At 45.8% G+C, this 18847-nt stretch overlaps 1 non-coding gene across 1 annotated transcript; it reads left to right on the plus strand.

Annotated features, from left to right (window-relative positions):
* Positions 1-14602: 14602 nt before the first annotated feature.
* Positions 14603-14675, plus strand: trnar-ucu (transfer RNA arginine (anticodon UCU)). Its single transcript has one exon. It is a non-coding gene; the product is annotated as a tRNA-Arg (tRNA).
* Positions 14676-18847: the final 4172 nt, after the last annotated feature.

An 18847-nucleotide genomic window follows, 5' to 3' on the forward strand; every position in this document is an offset into this window, starting at 1 on the left:
GTCTCCTTAATAATGGACTCCAACATTTTACCTACCACAGATGTTAGGCTAACCGGTCTATAGTTTCCAGCCTTCTGTCTACTGCCCTTTTTAAATAAGGGTGTTACATTAGCAGTTTTCCAGTCTGCCGGGGCCTTTGCTGAGTCCAGAGAGTTTTGGAAAATTATTACCAATGCATCCACAATCCCTACCGCCACTTCCCTCAAGACCCGAGGATGTAAGCCATCAGGTCCAGGTGATTTGTCCGCCTTGAATCCCATTATTTTACCGAGTGATTTTGATCGTGTTTAGCTCCTCCCCCCCATAGCCCCCTGTTTGTCCAGTGTTGGGATATTCTTAGTGTCCTCTACTATAAAGACTGATACAAAATACTCATTCAGTGTTTTTGCCATCTCCATATTTCCCACCATTAATTTCCCAGTCTCATCCTCTAAGGGACCAACATTTACTTTAGCCACCCTTTTTCTTTTTATATAACTATAAAAACTCTTACTATCTGTTTTTATATTTTTTGCTAATTTACTTTCATAATCTATCTTCCCTTTCTTAATCAATCTTTTTGTTATTTTTTGCTGTCTTTTAAAGTTTTCCCAATCCTCTATCCTCCCACTAGATTTGGCTAGCTTATATGCCCTTGTTTTTAGTCGAATACTATCCTTAATTTCTTTACTTAGCCACGGATGGCTGTCTTTTCTTTTACACCCTTTTTCTGACTAGCTTGCTCTCAAGAGAGTCGGCACGGACTGGATGGGCTGAATGGCCTCCCTCTGTGCCGTTATGACTCTAAGACTGTACAACTCCATTCATGAAGCCCAGGATCCTGTAAGCTTTTTTAACTGCTTTCTCAACCTGCCCTGCCACCTTCAATGATTTGTGTACATACACCCCTAGTTCTGTCTGTTCATGCACCCCTTTAGGATTGTACCCTTTAGTTTATATTTCCTCTCTTCATTCCTTCTACCAAAATGTATCAGTTTTCTGCGTTAAATTTCATTTGTCACGTGTCCGCCCATTCCACCAGCCTGTCTATGTCTTCTTGAAGTCTATCACTATCCTCCTCACTGTTCACTGCACTTCAAAGTTTTGTGTCATTTGCAAAGTTTGAAATTGTGTCCTGTACAAACTTTACTCTGGCTGTGCAGTTTGGGTTTGATTGATTACCTACCGTAGTATTCGGGCCACATGGGAAGAATGGGGTGAATCGATTCATTAGCCACCCAACAATGTGCATTTTAAATCCTAATCAAAGATTTTCTGTCTGCGGTGAGAATAATTTGCCCTGTAAATAATGATTTGGCTGTCACAAACTGACCCTTAAGTCTCATGATTTTCATTGCTTTGAAAACAGCCCCAGTGGCCCAATGGATAAGGCAATGGCCTCCTAAAGCTAGGGCTTGTGGGTTCGAGTCCCATCTGGGGTGAAGTACTTTTAAGATTGGCACTATGGTATTGCCGTCAAGGCCCAGAATGTCAATGCAACCATCCAAAATAAACTTGTCGATGGCCAGGGCAGTGGTTTGCAAGTTGATGGACATTCTGAAGGGATTTGTGAGGGCAGAGCAACCGAGAGGTACGCTGGAGGTTTTAATGTGGAGAAGTGTTGTGTGGCAGAAAGCACTGGTGAAGTTGGAGGCCACCATAAGATCCAGAAATGGACGTCGGCCCAGGAGAGTGAATTTCTGGTCAGGACCCGGACAGCAGCAAAATAAACCAGTGGGACAGTCACAGACTCAACAGGTAACATGGGGGATGGGCTGCAAACTGGACAAAGTTACCTTCAAACTTAAGCAACTGAATAGAAGATCAGAGTCACAGCAGCTGAGTATTGCAGTGTAGTTTTGATGGCAGAAAAGGCCAGGAATTGGGAATCAAATTTGAGCAAAGTTCCAGGGCTCACTGATGAAAGCAAAGACCAGGCAGGGTTGGGGAATGGACAGTGGGCACGGTGTCTCCCTAAACATCTCCGCCTCGCTACCTCTCTCTCCTCCTTTAAATGTTCCTTCAAACCTACCTCTTGGACCAAGGTTTAGGGCACCTGACCTAATCTCTCCTTATGTGGCTCGGTGTCAAATTCTATTTGATAATCGCTCCTGTGAAGCACCTTGGGACATTTTACTATGTTAACGGCGCTATATAAATGCAAGTTGTTGTTGTAGGTGGCTCTGGTATGGCGCGAGCAGTGACAGATATGATGGGTGAAAATAGCTCCCATCTCTGCTGAACTTTCGAAGACTCTGAAACTGAGGCAGATGTCACATTTCGGAGCGGTCAATTGCCCTCAGGCGGGTTACATTGTGTATTCAGCCCCAGTGGCCTAATGGATAAAGCACTGGTCCTCCTAAGCCAGGGATTGTGGGTTGAAGTCCCATCTGGGGTGATGTGTTTTTAATGATTGACACAACAGCAGTTTAGGCGGGGCAAGTGGTGGAAGGTGCTGCCAGGCGGGGAGGCTGCATTAAGGAGGATTGTATTATCACCTGTAGCCAAGATTCCATCAAGGCCGTAAGGTCAATGCAATCATCCACAATAAGGAGGGAGAGAGAAGACAGGCCAGTTAGCCTGACATCAGTCATCGGGAAAACTTTGGAATCCATTATTGAGGAAGTGGCAACAATGCAATTAGAAAATCATATGATTAGGTTTTTGTGAAAGGGAAATTGTGTTTAACAAATTTATTGGGGTATTTTGAGGATGTAACTAGCAGGGTAGATAAATGGGAATCAGTGGATGTTGTATATTTGGATTTCCAAAAGGCATTCAATAAGGTGCCACGTAAAAGGTTTTATTTTTATGTGTTCCTGGGATGTGGGCATCGTTGGCAAGGCCAGCATTTATTGCCCATCCCTAATTGCCCTTGAGAAGGTGGTGGTGAGCCGCTGCTTGAGGAACTCCTGCAGCGATGTCCTGGGGCTGAGATGATTGACCTCCAACAACCACAACGCTACGCAAGATAAGATATCCTGGGGTTGGGGTAATATATTAGCATGGATAGAGGAGTGGCTAACAGATAGAAAACAGCGGGTAGGGATAAACGGGTCATTTTCCGGTTGGCAGGCTGTAACTAGTCGGGTGCTTGGGCCTCAGCTATTTACAATCTATATTAATGACTTAGATGAAGGGACCGAGGACAATGTATCCAGATTTGCTGACGATACAAAGCTAGGTGGAAAAGTAAGCTGTGAGGAGGACACAAAGAGCCTGCAAAGGGATCTAGACAGGTTAAGTGAGTGGACAATAAGGTGGGAGATAGAGAATAATGTGAGGAAAGGTGAGGTTATTCACTCTGTTAGGAAGAATAGAAAAACAGAATATTTTTTAAATGGTGAGAAACTATTAAATGTTGGTGTTCAGAGAGATTTAGGTGTCCTTGTACAGGAAACACAGAGAGTTAGCATGCAGGTACAGCAAGCAATTAGGAAGGCAAATGGCATGTTGGCCTTTATTGCAAGGGTGTTGGAACACAAGAGTAAGGAAGTCTTACTACAATTGTACAGGGCTTTGGTGAGACTACACCTGGAGTACTGGGCACAGTTCTGGTCTCCTTATCAGAGAAAGGACATACATGCCTTATGATGCAGTGCAATGAAGATTCAGCAGAATGATTCCTGGGATGAGAGGACTGTCGTATAATGAGAGATTGTGTAGAATGGGCCTATACTCCCTGGAGTTCAGAAGAATGAAACATATAAGATTCAGAGTGGGATTGACAGGCTGGATGCTGAGAGGTTGTTTCCCCTGGGTTGAGTGTCTAGAACTAGGGGTCACAGTCTCAGGATAAGGGGTCGTGCATTTAAGACTGAGATGAGGAGGAATTTCTTCACTCAGAGGGTTGTGAATCTTTGGAATTCTCCACCCCAAAGGGCTGTGGATGCTGAGTCGTGGAGTATATTCAAGGCTGAGATCGATAGATATTTGGACTCTAGGGGGAACAAGGGATATGGGGTCGGGCGGGAAATTGGAGTTGAGGTCGAAGATCAGCCATGATCTTATTGAATGGCGGAGCAGGCTCGAAGGGCTGTATGGTCGACTCCTGCTCCTACTTCTTATGTTCTTATGGCGATGGACATTGAAGTCCACCTGATGGTATGAGAGGTCATGGGGACAGGAGTCAGCGTTGAGGACTCCCAGGGCCACTCCCTCCTGTCTGTGTACCACTGGGCCGCCACCTCTGCTGGGTCTGTCCTGCTTGTGGGACGGGACATACCCAGGGATGGTGATGGAGGAGTCTGGGACCTTGGCTGATAGGTATGATCCTGTGTGGTTGCATTCTAGCCCAAGCTACAAGTTTAAAGTTACCTGGGCCCACTGACCATCCACCTCTTTGTTTACGTCAGTCAGCCCTGGAAATTTCCACGGAAATACCTCCATAAACCCTCTTGGTCACTCGGCCCTCCCAAATCCCTACTCCCGCTTCCTCGAATTGTCAATACACTTGTCCACAAGGCCCTTACCACCCTTGAGCTTATTGCGGATGGTTGCATTGACATCACAGCCTTGACGGAAACTTGGCTCACAAGTTACAATTAATGCAGCCTCCCCGCCTGGCTGTACTTTCCACCACTTGCCACGTCTAATCCGCCATAGTGTCAATCATTAAAAACGCATCACCCCAGATGAGACTCAAACACAAAATCCCTGGCTTAGGAGGCCAGTGCCTTATCCATTAGGCCACTGGGGCTGAATACTAACAGCGCCCCACCTGAGGACAATTGACCGCTCTGAAATTCCCCACATTTCTCAAATCCTGGAAAGTTAAGCACTGAGGGAAGCTATTTTCACCCATCATATCCGCCGCTGCTCACGTGCCGTGCCAGAGCCATCTGCAGCAACAACTTGCATTTATATAGCGTCTGTAAAGTAGTAAAACGTCCCAAGGGGCTCACAGGAGCGATTATCAAAGAGAATTTGACACCGAGCCACATAAATAGATACTAGGACAGGTGACCCAAAGCTTATCATAGAATGGTTACAGCACAGAAGGAGGCCATTCGGCCCGTCGAGCCCGTGCCGGCTCTCTGCAATACCACTTCAGCTAGTCCCACTGTTCCTGCCCCTTCCCCGTAGCCCTGCAAATGTTTTTCCTGCAGGTACTTATCCAATTCCCCTTTGAAAACCGTGATTGAATCTGCCTCCACCAGCCTTCCAGGCAGTGCATTCCAGATCCTAACCACTCGCTGAGTAAAAAAGTTTTTCCACACGTCGCCTTTGGTTGTTCCACCAATCATCTTAAATTTGTCCTCTGGTTGTCGACCCTTCCGCCAATAGGAACAGTTTCTCTCTATCTACACTGTCCAGACCCCACATGATTTTGAACACCTCTATCAAATCTACTCTCAATCCTCTCTGCTCTAAGGAGAACAACCCCAGCTTCTCCAGTCTAACATAACTAAAGTCCCTCATCCCTGGAATCATTCTCGTAAATCTTTTCTGCACTCTCTCTAAGGCCTTCACATCCTTCCAAAAGTGCGGTGCTCATAATTGGACACAATACTCCAGTTGGGGTCGAACCAGTGTTTTATAAAGGTTCATCATAATTTCCACGATTTTGTACTCTATACCTCGGTGGCAGGACATATTGAGAGCGTGGTTAACAAAGCATATGGGATCTTGGGCTTCATAAATAGAGGCTTTTGGTTTTGAGTACAAAAGTAGAGAAGTTATGCTGAACCTTTATAAAGCGCTGGTTGGACCACAACGGGGGTATTGCATCCAGTTCTGGTCACCACAATTTAGGAACGATGTGAAGGCCCTTGAGAGGGTGCAGAGGAGATTTACCAGAATGGATGGGGGATCTTAGCTATAAGGACAGGTTGGAGAAGCTGGATTTGTTTTCATTCGAGCAAAGGAGGTTGAGGGGTGATTTGATAGAGGTGTACAAGATTATGACGGGTTTGGATAGGCTAGATGGGGAAAGGCTCTTCCCACTAGTTGATGGCACAAGGACCAGGGGACACAGATTGACGGAATTGGGCAAGAGATACAGGGGGGATGTGAGACAAAACTTTTTTACACAGTGAATGGTGATGACCTGGAACTCGCTGCTGACGGAAGTGGCGGGAAGTGTAGACACTCAATGTTTTCAAGGGGAGGCTGGATAGGCACTTGAGGGAAATAAACTTGCAGGGCTATGGGAATAAAGCGGGGGAATGGGACTGACTGGATTGCTCTAAAGAGAGACGGCACGGACTGGATGGGCTGAATGGCCTCCATCTGTGCCGTTATGACTCTATGACTCGACAACTCTATTCATGAAGCCCAGGATCCCGTAAGCTTTTTTAACTGCTTTCTCAACCTGCCCTGCCACCTTCAATCAGTTGTGTACATACACCCCCAGTTCTGTCTGTTCATGCACCCACTTTAGGATTGTACCCTTTAGTTTATATTTCCTCTCTTCATTCCTTCTACCAAAATGTATCAGTTTTCTGCGTTAAATTTCATTTGTCACATGTCCGCCCATTCCACCAGCCTGTCTATGTCTTCTTGAAGTCTATCACTATCCTCCTCACTGTTCACTGCACTTCCAAGTTTTGTGTCATCTGCAAAGTTTGAAATTGTGTACAAACTTTACTCTGGCTGTGCAGTTTGGGTTTGATTGATTACCTACCGTAGTATTCGGGCCACATGGGAAGAATGGTGTGAATCGATTCATTAGCCACCCAACAATGTGAATTTTAAATCCTAATCAAAGATTTTCTGTGTGCTGTGAGAATAATTTGCCCTGTAAATAATGATTTGGCGGTCACAAACTGACCCTTAAGTCTCATGATTTTCATTTCTTTATCTGCAACCCCAGTGGCCTAATGGATAAGGCACTGGCCTTCTAATCAGAGATTGTGGGTTCGAGTTCCATCTCGGGTGATGTTTTTTTAAAGATTGGCACGATGATATAGCCGTGAAGGCCCAGAATGTCAATGCAGCCATCCAGAATAAACTCGTAGATGGTCAGGGCAGTGTTCGCAAGTTGATAGACATTCTGAAGGGATTTGGGAGGGCAGAGTAACCGAGAGGTATGCTGGAGGTATTTCTGTGGAAATGTGGAGAAGTGTTGTGTGGCAGAAAGCACTGGTGAAGTTGGAGGCCACCATAAGATCCAGAAATGGACGTCGGCCCAGGAGAGTGAATTTCTGACCAGGAACCCAGACAGCCGCAAAATAAACCAGTGGGACAGTCACAGACTCAGCAGGTGACAGCAGCGATGGGGGATGGGCTGTAAACTAGACAAAGTTACCTTCAAACTTAAGCAAGTGAATAGAAGATCTGAGTAGTCCAGTGGAGCAGTGTAGTATTGGTGGCAGAGAAGGCCAGGAATTGGGAATCAAATTTGAGCAAAGTTCCAGGGCTCACTGATGAAAGCAAAGACCAGGCCGGGTCGGGGAATGGACACTGGGCACGGTATCTCCCTAAACATCTCCACCTCGCTACCTCGCTCTCCTCCTTTAAATGTTCCTCCAAACCTACCTCTTTGACCAAGGTTTAGGGCACCTGACCCAATCTCTCCTTATGTGGCTCGGTGTCAAATTTTGTTTGATAATGGCTCCTGTGAAGCACCTTGGGATATTTTACTAGGTTAAAGGTGCTATATGTTATGTTCATTAATAACTAGTCGCTTTTATTAAGAACAGCTAGCTTTTGCTAGACACTTTATTGAGCACATGTGGACTAGGCACAGTATCTGTAGAGGCCTCCATCTTGACTGCTGCCTTGTGGGTAGCCTAGTGCATCAAGGGTAGCCCACTCTTATATACATACAGCACCACCTAGTGTACCATTCCAGAATGACAGGTCACTGATCATTACATCCCCCTTTCTTTGAGGTTAAACCAAATCAGTATCAATCAATATCAATCAATAACAACATAAACATCTTCAACAGTCAATGCATTTTCAATGTAGTTTTCTTTGTACTCAAAAATTAAGTCTATCAGGCTTTTTTACTTCACGTGTGGATCTTCTCAGCACACGTAAGTCTGATGTGTTTTCATGAGAGCCTGTATGTGTATTTGTGTTTGATTGTTCTGGTGGTGAGTGACAAGATTCAGTTGTGGCATTGTCATCGATTTGCTCTTCGATAGTCTCTTGTGTTTTTAGGAGGGAAAGGCGGTTCCTCCTGAGAATCTGTCCTTCCTCAGTTCTAACAGTGTATGACCTTGGTCCTACTTCCTCAAGAACTGTAGCTTTCCTGTTCCATGCATCTGGATCCTCAATCTTGACAACATCATCCCTTGTCAATGGTTTCAGAGTTTTGAATGACTTTTCATAGCGTGATTTCTGTTTCAGCTTTAACAGTTGAAGTCTCTGTCTCAGTTCCTTACTCTGCTTTTCTTTTGCACAGCAGGGTAGCGTGGTACGCAACTTGCGACCCATTAGGAGTTCAGCAGGTGAAGAACCAGAGTCTAAAGGTGAGGCTCGGTAGCTCAGCAGGGCGAGATAAGGATCAGACTTGCTTTCTGTCGCTTTCTTCAGTAGCTGCTTGAGAACTTGAACACCTTTTTCTGCCTTACCATTCGACTGAGCATACAAAGGACTGGATGTGATGTGTTGAAAGTCATAATGTGCTGCAAACTGTTGCCACTCCTTACAGTTGAAGCACGGACCATTGTCGCTAACGGCAATCCTGGGAATTCCATGTCTGGCGAAGATGGATTTCACATGCATTATGACACTGCTTGCTGTGGTGCTTGAGAGCAGCGCCATCTCAGGATAGTTAGAATAGTAGTCAATCACTATTAGATAATCTTTACCATTTAAATGAATAAGGTCCATACCAACCTTTTGCCATGGTGCTGTTGGTATGTCAGCTGCTATCATTGGTTCCTTTGCTTGTTTGTTTTGGTGTTTCTGACATGTCTCACATTTGCCTATCATGTTCTCAATGTCCTTATTTATGCCAGGCCAATAAACAGTGTCTCTTGCTCTCCTTTTGCATTTTTCAATTCCGAGGTGTCCCTCATGAATCCTTTGGGGCATGTCTTGACGTAGAGCCTGTGGAATGACTATTCTGTTCTGTTTTAGTAATAGTCCACTTGCGACACTCAATTCTGACCTTATGTGAAAATATTTTGGACAGGAAACTTTTGGCCAACCATGATGAATGTTCTCTATTACTGTTTGCAATACTGTATCTTTTACTGTTTCTTCTGCTATTTGCTTTGATTTTGCGTCTGACACGGGCAGCGCAGCAGTGACCATACTCACATGAACATCCACGTCTTCTTCAGTACAGCTCACATGACTCATTGTGGGTGCTCGGGATAGTGCACCTGCTAACATTATGTATTTGCCTGGTGTGTAGATCAGTTCAAAGTCATATCTTTGCAGCTTCATCATGAGTCGTTGAATCCTTGGAGACATCTCATTCAGGTTCTTTTTTATGATGGCAACCAGTGGGCTGTGGTCTGTCTCAACTGTGAAGGTGGGAAGTCCATATATGTAGCCATGAAACTTTTCTCGTCCAACTACCAAGCCTAGACATTCCTTTTCAATCTGGGCGTATCGACACTCAGTATCAGTCATAGACCTGGAGGCATAGGCAACAGGCTTCCAATCTTCACCCTCTGCTTGAAGCAAGACCGCACCCATGCCATCTTTTGATGCATCCGTTGACACTTTGATTCTTTTTGTTGGGTCAAAGAAGGTGAGTACAGGTGGGGTTGTCAGCACTGTTTTGAGGTTTATCCACTCTTGTTCATGTCTTTCTGTCCATGCGAACTCATTTGTTTTATGTAGCAGGTCTCGCAGACAGGCTGTCTTGGCTGACAAGTTAGGAATGAACTTTCCAATGAAGTTTATCATCCCCATGATGCGTAGCACTCCTTTTTCATCAGTGGGTCGGGGCATTTTGAGTATGGCGTTTACTTTTTCCATATCTGGCTCTGTTCCTTTACCAGATAGATTATCTCCTAGGAAAGTGACTTCCTGGACGCCAAACTGACATTTGGCTTTGTTGAGCTTCAGTCCATTCCGGCGTATGCTCTGTAGCACTATAGTCAGTCTCTCATTGTATTCTTTCAGTGTGGAACCCCAGATGATGATATCATCAACATGGACCTGAATTCCTTCCAGACCTTCAATTATGTGTTCCATCGCTCTATGAAAGATTTCAGATGCAGATATTATCCCGAAAGGCATTCTGAGGAAACAATAGCTGCCAAATGGTGTCTTGACGGTACAGTATTTGGTGCTCTCTTCATCCAGTTTTAGTTGCCAAAATCCTTGTGATGCATCGAGCTTTGTAAAGTATCTGGCACCTGACATTTCACTGGTGATTTCTTCTCGCTTGGGAATCTGGTAGTGTTCACGTTTTATGTTTGCATTTAAGTCCTTTGGATCCATGCATATTCTTAGATCATTGTTCTTTTTCTTTACACATACCATGGAGTTAACCCAGTCTGTTGGCTCTTCGACTTTCCTGATGACTCCTAGTGTGGTCATTCTATCCAGTTCATTCTTGAGCCGGTCACGCAGGGGTGCTGGAACTCTTCTTGGAGCATGTACCACTGGCTGAGCATTCTCCTTTAGCTGGATCTTGTAACTGTTTGGTAGAACTCCAAATCCTTTGAACACATCCTGGAAATTATTTACTACAGAATCCACTGAGTCATCTGGTCTGCTTATGGCACAGTTTATACGGTATACTCTCTTGACCAGTTCTAAGTCCTCACAAGCTTTGTCAGCCAGTAATGAATCAAGTCCTTCAGCCACAACAGAAAACATGAGATGATGCACTTTGTCTTTGACTGTCACTTTAAGTCTGCATACACCTAAGCTATCTATTTTCTGTCCATTATAGTCCTTCAGTAGTACTGACTTTTTCCTGTATTTTGGGCTTTTCTTTCATGTTTTTAATGTCACTCATACTGATTAAATTTGCTTTTGCCCCAGTGCCCAGTTTCAATGTAACTAATGCTCCATTTACCTGCAGTGGGATCATCCATTTGTCCTCTTTTACTGCACTAACTTTATGTTCAGCATTGTCCATATCTGAGGGCTGCATATTTTCTGTATCATTTTTGACATTGTCACATGACACCATTGATACAAAAAATGTCTCACTTAAATCAGTGTCGTCAATCACATTAACTCGTTGCCCTTTCTTTGTTTTTAGTTTTGAAAAGCATTGTTTGGCAAAGTGATTCTTTCCATTACACTTTGTGCACGTTTTTCCAAATGCTGGGCATTTTCTTAACTGGTGTTTGTAACCACAGCATTTACAATTAAAAATTTCATCCTCCGATTGCTTTTCATTTCTGTTCTGCACACGTTTCTTCCCCTTGTAGGGCACAGCACCGACAGCAGCATTATCACTCATTACAGTCGCATCATTATTGATTTCACTGAAAGTCTTCGCGTGCTTTTGAGCTCGCTCGCTGGCTTGGCATATTTTCACAGCTATTTCCAATGTTAGTTCGGTTTCTCTCAACTGACGTTCCCTGACTTTTTTTTCATGAATACCAAACACAATCTGGTCACGAATCATGGATGCTTTCAGCTCAGAGAAATTACATGCCTGTGCTTTCAGTTTCAGATCAGTTATAAAGCTATCAAAAGTCTAATTTTGCTGCTGTGTCTGATAACAGAAGAAGTACCTCTCATAGGTTTCATTCTTTTTGGGAGAACAATGTGTATCAAACTTCTTTAGCACATCGTCTAATTTTCCTCTGTTCTCCTCTGGATTAAATACAAATGTATTAAATATCTCTATCACCTGTGGACCTGCAACCGTGAGCAGCAACGCTATTTTCCTTGCGTCTGGCTTCGTACCGAATCCGATGGCAGCAATGTAGAGTTCGAATTGTTGTTTAAAAGTCTGCCAATTGTAGTCGATATTTCCTGTGAGTTTCAAACGCTCTGGTGGCTTCAAATTCTCCATGTCGCATTGCACAATATTCAGCAGATCTTACCAATCCTGGTACCATGTTATGTTCATTAATAACGAGTCGTTTTTATTAAGAACAGCTAGCTTTTGCTAGACACTTTATTGAGCACATGTGGACTAGGCACAATATCTGTAGAGGCCTCCATCTTGACTGCTGCCTTGTGGGTAGCCTAGTGCATCGTGGGTGCCCACTCTTATATACATACAGCACCACCTAGTGTACCATTCCAGAATGACAGGTTACTGATCATTACAGTATATAAATGCAAGTTGTCGTTGTAGAGGGCTCTGGTATGGCGCGAGCAGTGACAGATATGATGGGTGAAAATAGTTCCTATCTGTGCTTAACTTTCGAAGACTCTGAAACTGTGAGGGAGATGTCACATTTCGGAGTGGTCAATTGTCCTCAGGCGGGTTACATTGTGTATTCAGCATCAGTGGACTAATGGATAAGGCACTGGCCTCTTAAACCAGGGATTGTGGGTTCGATCCCTATCTGCGGTGATGTGTTTTCTAATGATTGATTAAAATGGTGGTTTTGGTGGGGCGAGTGGTGGAAAGTGCTGCCAGGCGGGGAGGCTGCATTAAGGAGGATTGTATTATCACCTGTCAGCCAAGAATCCATTACAGCCATAAGGTCAATGTATTCATCCACAATAAGGAGGGAGAGAGAAGACGGGCCAGTTAGCCTGACATCAGTCCTGGTTTTGGGAGATGCGGCCGAAGAAGCCTTGGCAAGTTATTACTGTGCATCTTGTAGATGGCACACAGTGTGCCGGAGGTGGAGGGAGTGAATGTTCAAGATGGTGGATGGGGTGCCAATCAAGCGGGCTGCTTTGTCCTGGGTGGTGTCAATCTTCTTGAGTGTTGTTGGAGCTGTACTCATCCAGGCCAGTGCAGAGTATTCCATCACACTCCTGACTTGTAGATGGTGGAAAGGATTTGGGGAGTCAGGAGGTGAGACACTCACCGCAGAATTCGGCGATGGTAATGCTGTTGAATATCAAGGGGTGGTGGTTAGACTCTCGTAAGTTGGAGATATTCGAGAATCAGAGGGCACAGATTTAAGGTGATTGGCAAAAGAACCAAAGGCGACGTAAGAACATAAGAAATAGGAGCAGGAGTAGGCCATACGGCTGCTCGGCCATTCAATAGGATCATGGCTGATCTGAATCTAGACCCACGTCCACTTCCCTGCCCTCTCCCCGTCACCCCTAATTCCCTTATCTGCTAGGAAAATGTCTATCTCCATTTTAAATGTATTTAATGTTGCAGCTTCCACAGCTCTCTGGGGTAGCAAATTCCATAGATTTACTACCCTCTGAGTAAAGAAGTTTCTCCTCATCTCAGTTTTGAAAGGGCAGCCCCTTATTCTAAGATTATGCCCCCTAGTTCTAGTCTCACCCTTCAGTGGAAAAAACTTTTTTACGCAGCGAATGGTTAAGATCTGGAATGCGCTGCCTGAAAGGGTGGTGGAGGCAGACTCAATCTTAACTTTCAACAGGGAGTTGGATAAGTATCTCAAGGAAAGAAAATTGTAGGGCTACAGGGAAAGGGCAGGGGAGTGGGACTAGCTGAGAGCCGGCACGGGCCGAATGGCCTTCTTTTGTGCTGTAACCATTCTATGATTCTATGATAGTCACTGCCTGGTACTTGTGTGGTGCCAATGTTACTTGTCACTTATCAGCCCAAGCCTGACTGTCATCCAGGTCTTGCTGTATGCGGACATGGACTGCCTCATTATCTGAGGAGTTGTGAATGGAACTGAACACTGTGCAATCATCAGCGAACATCCCCACTTCTGACCTTATGATGGAGGGAAGGTCATTGATGAAGCAGCTGCAGATGGTTGGAGCTAGGACACTGCCCTGAGGAACTACTGCAGCGATGTCCTGGGGCTGAGGTGATTGACCTCCAACATCCACAATCCAGAGTAACCAAGAGGTACGCTGGATGTATTTCCGTGGAAATGTTGGAGAATTGTTGTGGGGCAGAAAGCGCTGGTGAAGTTGGAGGCCACCATAAGATGCGGAAACGGTGGAGAAATGGATGTCGGCCCAGGACAGTGAATTTCTGACCAGGACCCAGACAGCAACAAAATAAACCAGTGGGACAGTCACAGACTCAGCAGGTAACAGCAGCGATGGGGGATGGGCTGTAAACTGGACAAAGTTACCTTCAAACTGCAGCAACTGAATAGAAGATCAGAGTCACAGCAGCTGAGTCTTACAGTGTATTCCAGTGGAGCCCAGTGGAGTAGTGTAGTATTGATGGCAGAGAAGGCCAGGAATTGGGAATCAAATTTGAGCAAAGTTCCAGGGCTCACTGATGAAAACAAAGAGCGGGCAGGGTCGGGGAATAGGCAGTGGGCACGGTATCTCCCTAAACATCTCTGCCTCGCTGCCTCTCTCCTCCTTTAAATGTTCCTCAAAACCTACCTCTTTGACCAAGGTTTAGGACTCCTGTCCTAATATCTCCTTATGTGGCTCGGTGTCAAATTTTGTTTGATAATCGCACCTGTGAAGCACCTTGGAATATTTTACTATGTTAAAGGCACTATATAAATACAAGTTGTTGTAGGTGGCTCTGGTATGGCGCGAGCAGTGACAGATATGATGGGTGAAAATAGCTCCCATCTCTGCTGAACTTTCGACGACGCTGAAACTGAGGCAGATGTCACATTTTGGAGCGGTCAATTGCCCTCAGGCGGGTTACATTGTGTATTCAGCCCCAGTGGCCTAATGGATAAGGCACTGGCCTTCTAAGCCAGGGATTGTGGGTGCGAGTCCCATCTGGGGTGATGTGTTTTTAATGATTGACACAATGGCGGTTTAGGCGGGGCAATTGGTGGAAGGTGCTGCCAGGCTGGGAGGCTGCATTAAGGAGGATTGTATTATCACCTGTAGCCAAGATTCCATCAAGGCCGTAAGGTCAATGCAATCATCCACAATAAGGAGGGAGAGAGAAGACAGGCCAGTTAGCCTGACATCAGTCATTGGGCAAATGTTGGAATCCATTATTGAGGAAGTGGTAACAATGCACTTAGAAAATCATATGATTAGGTTTTTGTGAAAGGGAAATTGTGTTTAACAAATTTATTGGAGTATTTGGAGGATGTAACTAGCATGGCAGATAAATGGGAACCAGTGGATGTTGTATATTTGGATTACCAAAAGGCATTCAATAAGGTGCCATGTAAAAGGTTTTATTTTTATTTGTTCCTGGGATGTGGGCGTCGTTGGCAAATCCAGCATTTATTGCCCATCCCTAATTGCCCTTGAGAAGGTGGTGGTGAGCCTCTGCCCTGAGGAACTCCTGCAGCGATGTCCTGGGGCTGAGGTGATTGACCTCCAACAACCACAACGCTACGCAAGATAAGGTATCCTGGGGTTGGGGTAATATATTAGCATGGATAGAGGAGTGGCTAACAGACAGAAAACAGCGGGCAGGGATAAACGGGTCATTTTCCGGTTGGCAGGCTGTAACTAGTGGGGTGCTTGGGCCTCAGCTATTTACAATCTATATTAATGACTTAGATGAAGGGACCGAGGACAATGTATCCAGATTTGCTGACGATACAAAGCTTGGTGGAAAAGTAAGGTGTGAGGAGGACACAAAGAGCCTGCAAAGGGATCTAGACAGATTTAGTGAGTGGACAATAAGGAGGGAGATAGAGAATAATGTGAGGAAAGGTGAGGTTATTCACTTTGTTTGGAAGAATAGAAAAACAGAATATTTTTTAAATGGTGAGAAACTATTAAATGTTGGTGTTCAGAGAGATTTAGGTGTCCTCGTACAGGAAACACAGACAGTTAGCATGCAGGTACAGCAAGCAATTAGAAATGGGAATAGCATTGCAATGAAATCTGTTTGTCTTGATCCTGTATTCGTTTTGCACTCATTTATATTACCCTCCCCCACTGTGTATAGTTGCACTTCCTCTTTCCCGACTAACCTGGGAGGTTCCAGGTCTTGGTTCTTGGCTCCGCCCCTGACTTCTCTTACATAAACATCCCAGGATCTGTATGACTCATTCCTGTGAACCAGTCGGCGTGTTGAGATGTTAGCTCTGATCTTAGTGATTAAAAGCCAACTTGTTTAAGTCTATAACTTCTTGTTTTGTGGTTATTGAAGGCCCATCAATTTTAATCACTAAGATAATCACCATGCTACTTCTGCGGCCAGGCCAAGCACCCCAGACAACGATGCCCAGCGAAGGACGCTACATGCTTCAAATGTAAGAAAAAGGGGCATTTTAGCAAAGTCTGCAGGGGGAATCCGATCTCCAACTCCGTCACCGCCTCGTGCGTGCCATGCGGGCCCCCATCTTGGGATCCGCCATCTTTTCCCGACTCAACGGCCACCCAGGGCCCAACAGTGGCTTCGATCACGGTGGATCAATCCAGGCCACACCCGTTGACAAAATCCATGATGGACATACAGGTAAACGGGAATTTAAGGAAATGTTTAATTGACTGTGGGAGTACCGAGAGTTTTATCCACCCTAGCCTGGTACAGCGGCACTCATTAACGGTAACCCCTACACGGAGCAGAATTGCTATGGCTGCTAAGCCCCACACTTCAGACATTTTGGGCTACTGTGTGGTAACACTGACTGTAAAAGGCACGGACTACAAGGATTTTAAACTCCTCGTGATGCCAGAACTCTGTGTTAATGTAATCTTGGGCCTGGACTTCCAGTGCCACCATGAAAGTGTCACGCTAGCATATGGCGGGTCCCAGCCGCCACTCACAGTCTGTGGCCTATCAATCTTAAAAATCAGCCCGCCCTCTTTATTCGCTAATCTCGCTCCGAACTGTAGGCCCATAGCGACCAAAAGTAGACGGTACAGTCTGGAAGACAGACACTTTATCAAGGCGGAAGTGGACAGACTCCTGCGGGAAGGCATTATTGAATGCAGTACCAGCCCGTGGCGTGCCCAAGTAGTCATAGTTAAAAATAGCGAAAAGAAACGGATGGTAATTGACTACAGCCAGACTGTTAATATTTATACCCAGCTGGACGCCTACCCTTTACCCCGCATATCAGAAGTGGTCAACCAGATTGCGCAATACCGAGTCTTCTCGACTATCGACCTCAAATCCGCGTATCACCAGCTCCCCATTAGAACGGAGGACAGCCCATACACCGCCTTCGAGGCGAACGGGCGCCTCTACCATTTTCTCAGAGTGCCCTTCGGGGTAACAAATGGGGTCTCGGTCTTCCAACGTGAGATGGACCGCATGGTTGACGAGAATAAACTACAAGCTACCTACCCCTATCTGGACAATGTCACTATCTGCGGGCACAACCAGCAAGACCACGATCTAAATTTTGCGAGATTTTTAAAAACTACCCTAAAGCTGAATCTAACCTACAACGAAGACAAATGTGTCTTCAACACAGCCCGTCTCTGTATCCTCGGCTGTGTGGTGGAAGATGGGGTAATTGGACCGGACCCTGACCGATTACGCCCCCTAAAGGAACTGCCCCTGCCACACAATCCCAAAGCTTTAAAAAGGTGCCTGGGATTTTTTTCGTATTATGCCCAATGGGTGCCCAATTACTCTGATAAGGCCCGACCCCTCATTAAATCGATGTCCTTCCCACTATCAGCTGAAGCTCGGGAGGCTTTCACCAGTATTAAACAGGACATTGAAAGGGCTGCAGTGTGTGCAGTGGACGAATGCATTCCCTTTCAAGTCGAAAGCGATGCGTCAGACTTTGCCTTAGCTGCGACCCTCAATCAGGCTGGGAGACCTGTGGCCTTCTTCTCCCGAACCCTTCAGGGACCTGAAATCAGGCACTCTTCTGTCGAGAAGGAGGCACAGGCTATAGTGGAGGCAGTGCGGCACTGGAGACACTACCTAGCCGGCAAACGTTTCACCCTGCTCACCGACCAGCGGTCGGTGGCTTTCATGTTTAATAACAAACAAAGGGGGAAAATCAAGAATGACAAAATACTCAGGTGGAGGCTCGAACTATCCACGTTCGACTATGATATTATGTATAGGCCGGGAGCCCTTAATGAACCCCCAGACGCCCTATCGCGGGGAATGTGTGCCAGCATTCATACGGACAAATTACAGGGTCTCCACAACGACCTCTGTCACCCAGGGGTCACCCGACTATACCATTTTATAAAGTCCCGCAATCTGCCCCACTCCATCGAGGAGGTCAGGGCAATGACCAGAGCCTGCCGCATCTGTGCGGAATGCAAGCCTCGTTTCTACAGGCCTGACCGTGCACACCTTATCAAAGCCACACGGCCATTCGAGCGCCTAAGTCTGGACTTCAAGGGATCCCTTCCCTCTGCCGACCGTAACGTATACTTCCTCAATATCATTGATGAATATTCCCGCTTCCCCTTCGCCATTCCCTGCCCAGACATGACCAGTGCCACGGTCATCAAGTGTCTCTGTAATCTATTCTGCATGTTTGGCATGCCGAATTACATACACAGCGATAGGGGGACGTCATTCATGAGAGATGAGCTGCGCCAGTTCTTGCTCTCGAAGGGGATAGCCACTAGCAGAACCACTAGCTACAACCCCCGGGGTAATGGGCAAGTGGAAAGGGAGAATGCGACTGTTTGGAAGGCTGTCACGTTAGCCTTAAAGTCAAAAGGCCTTCCGACCTCCCGCTGGCAGGAAGTCCTCCCAGACGTGCTCCACTCCATAAGGTCTCTGTTATGTACTGCCACTAACGCTACCCCTCACGAAAAGATGTTCGTTTTCCCCCGGAAATCCACCTCGGGCATATCTCTACCCACGTGGCTGACGTCTCCGGGGACAGTACTATTGCGGAAGCACGTGAGAGGCCATAAAACGGACCCCCTTGTGGAAAAGGTACAGCTCCTCCATGCAAACCCTCAGTACGCCTATATCGAATACTCTGACGGGCGAGAGGACACTGTTTCCATAAAAGACCTCGCTCCCTCGGGGAGCGGAGAGAACGATGGGAGACTACCC

The sequence above is a fragment of the Somniosus microcephalus genome, chromosome 28 (assembly GCF_052327205.1).
Source record: "Somniosus microcephalus isolate GS21.2 chromosome 28, FLI_Smic_1.0, whole genome shotgun sequence".
Lineage (NCBI taxonomy): Eukaryota > Metazoa > Chordata > Chondrichthyes > Squaliformes > Somniosidae > Somniosus > Somniosus microcephalus.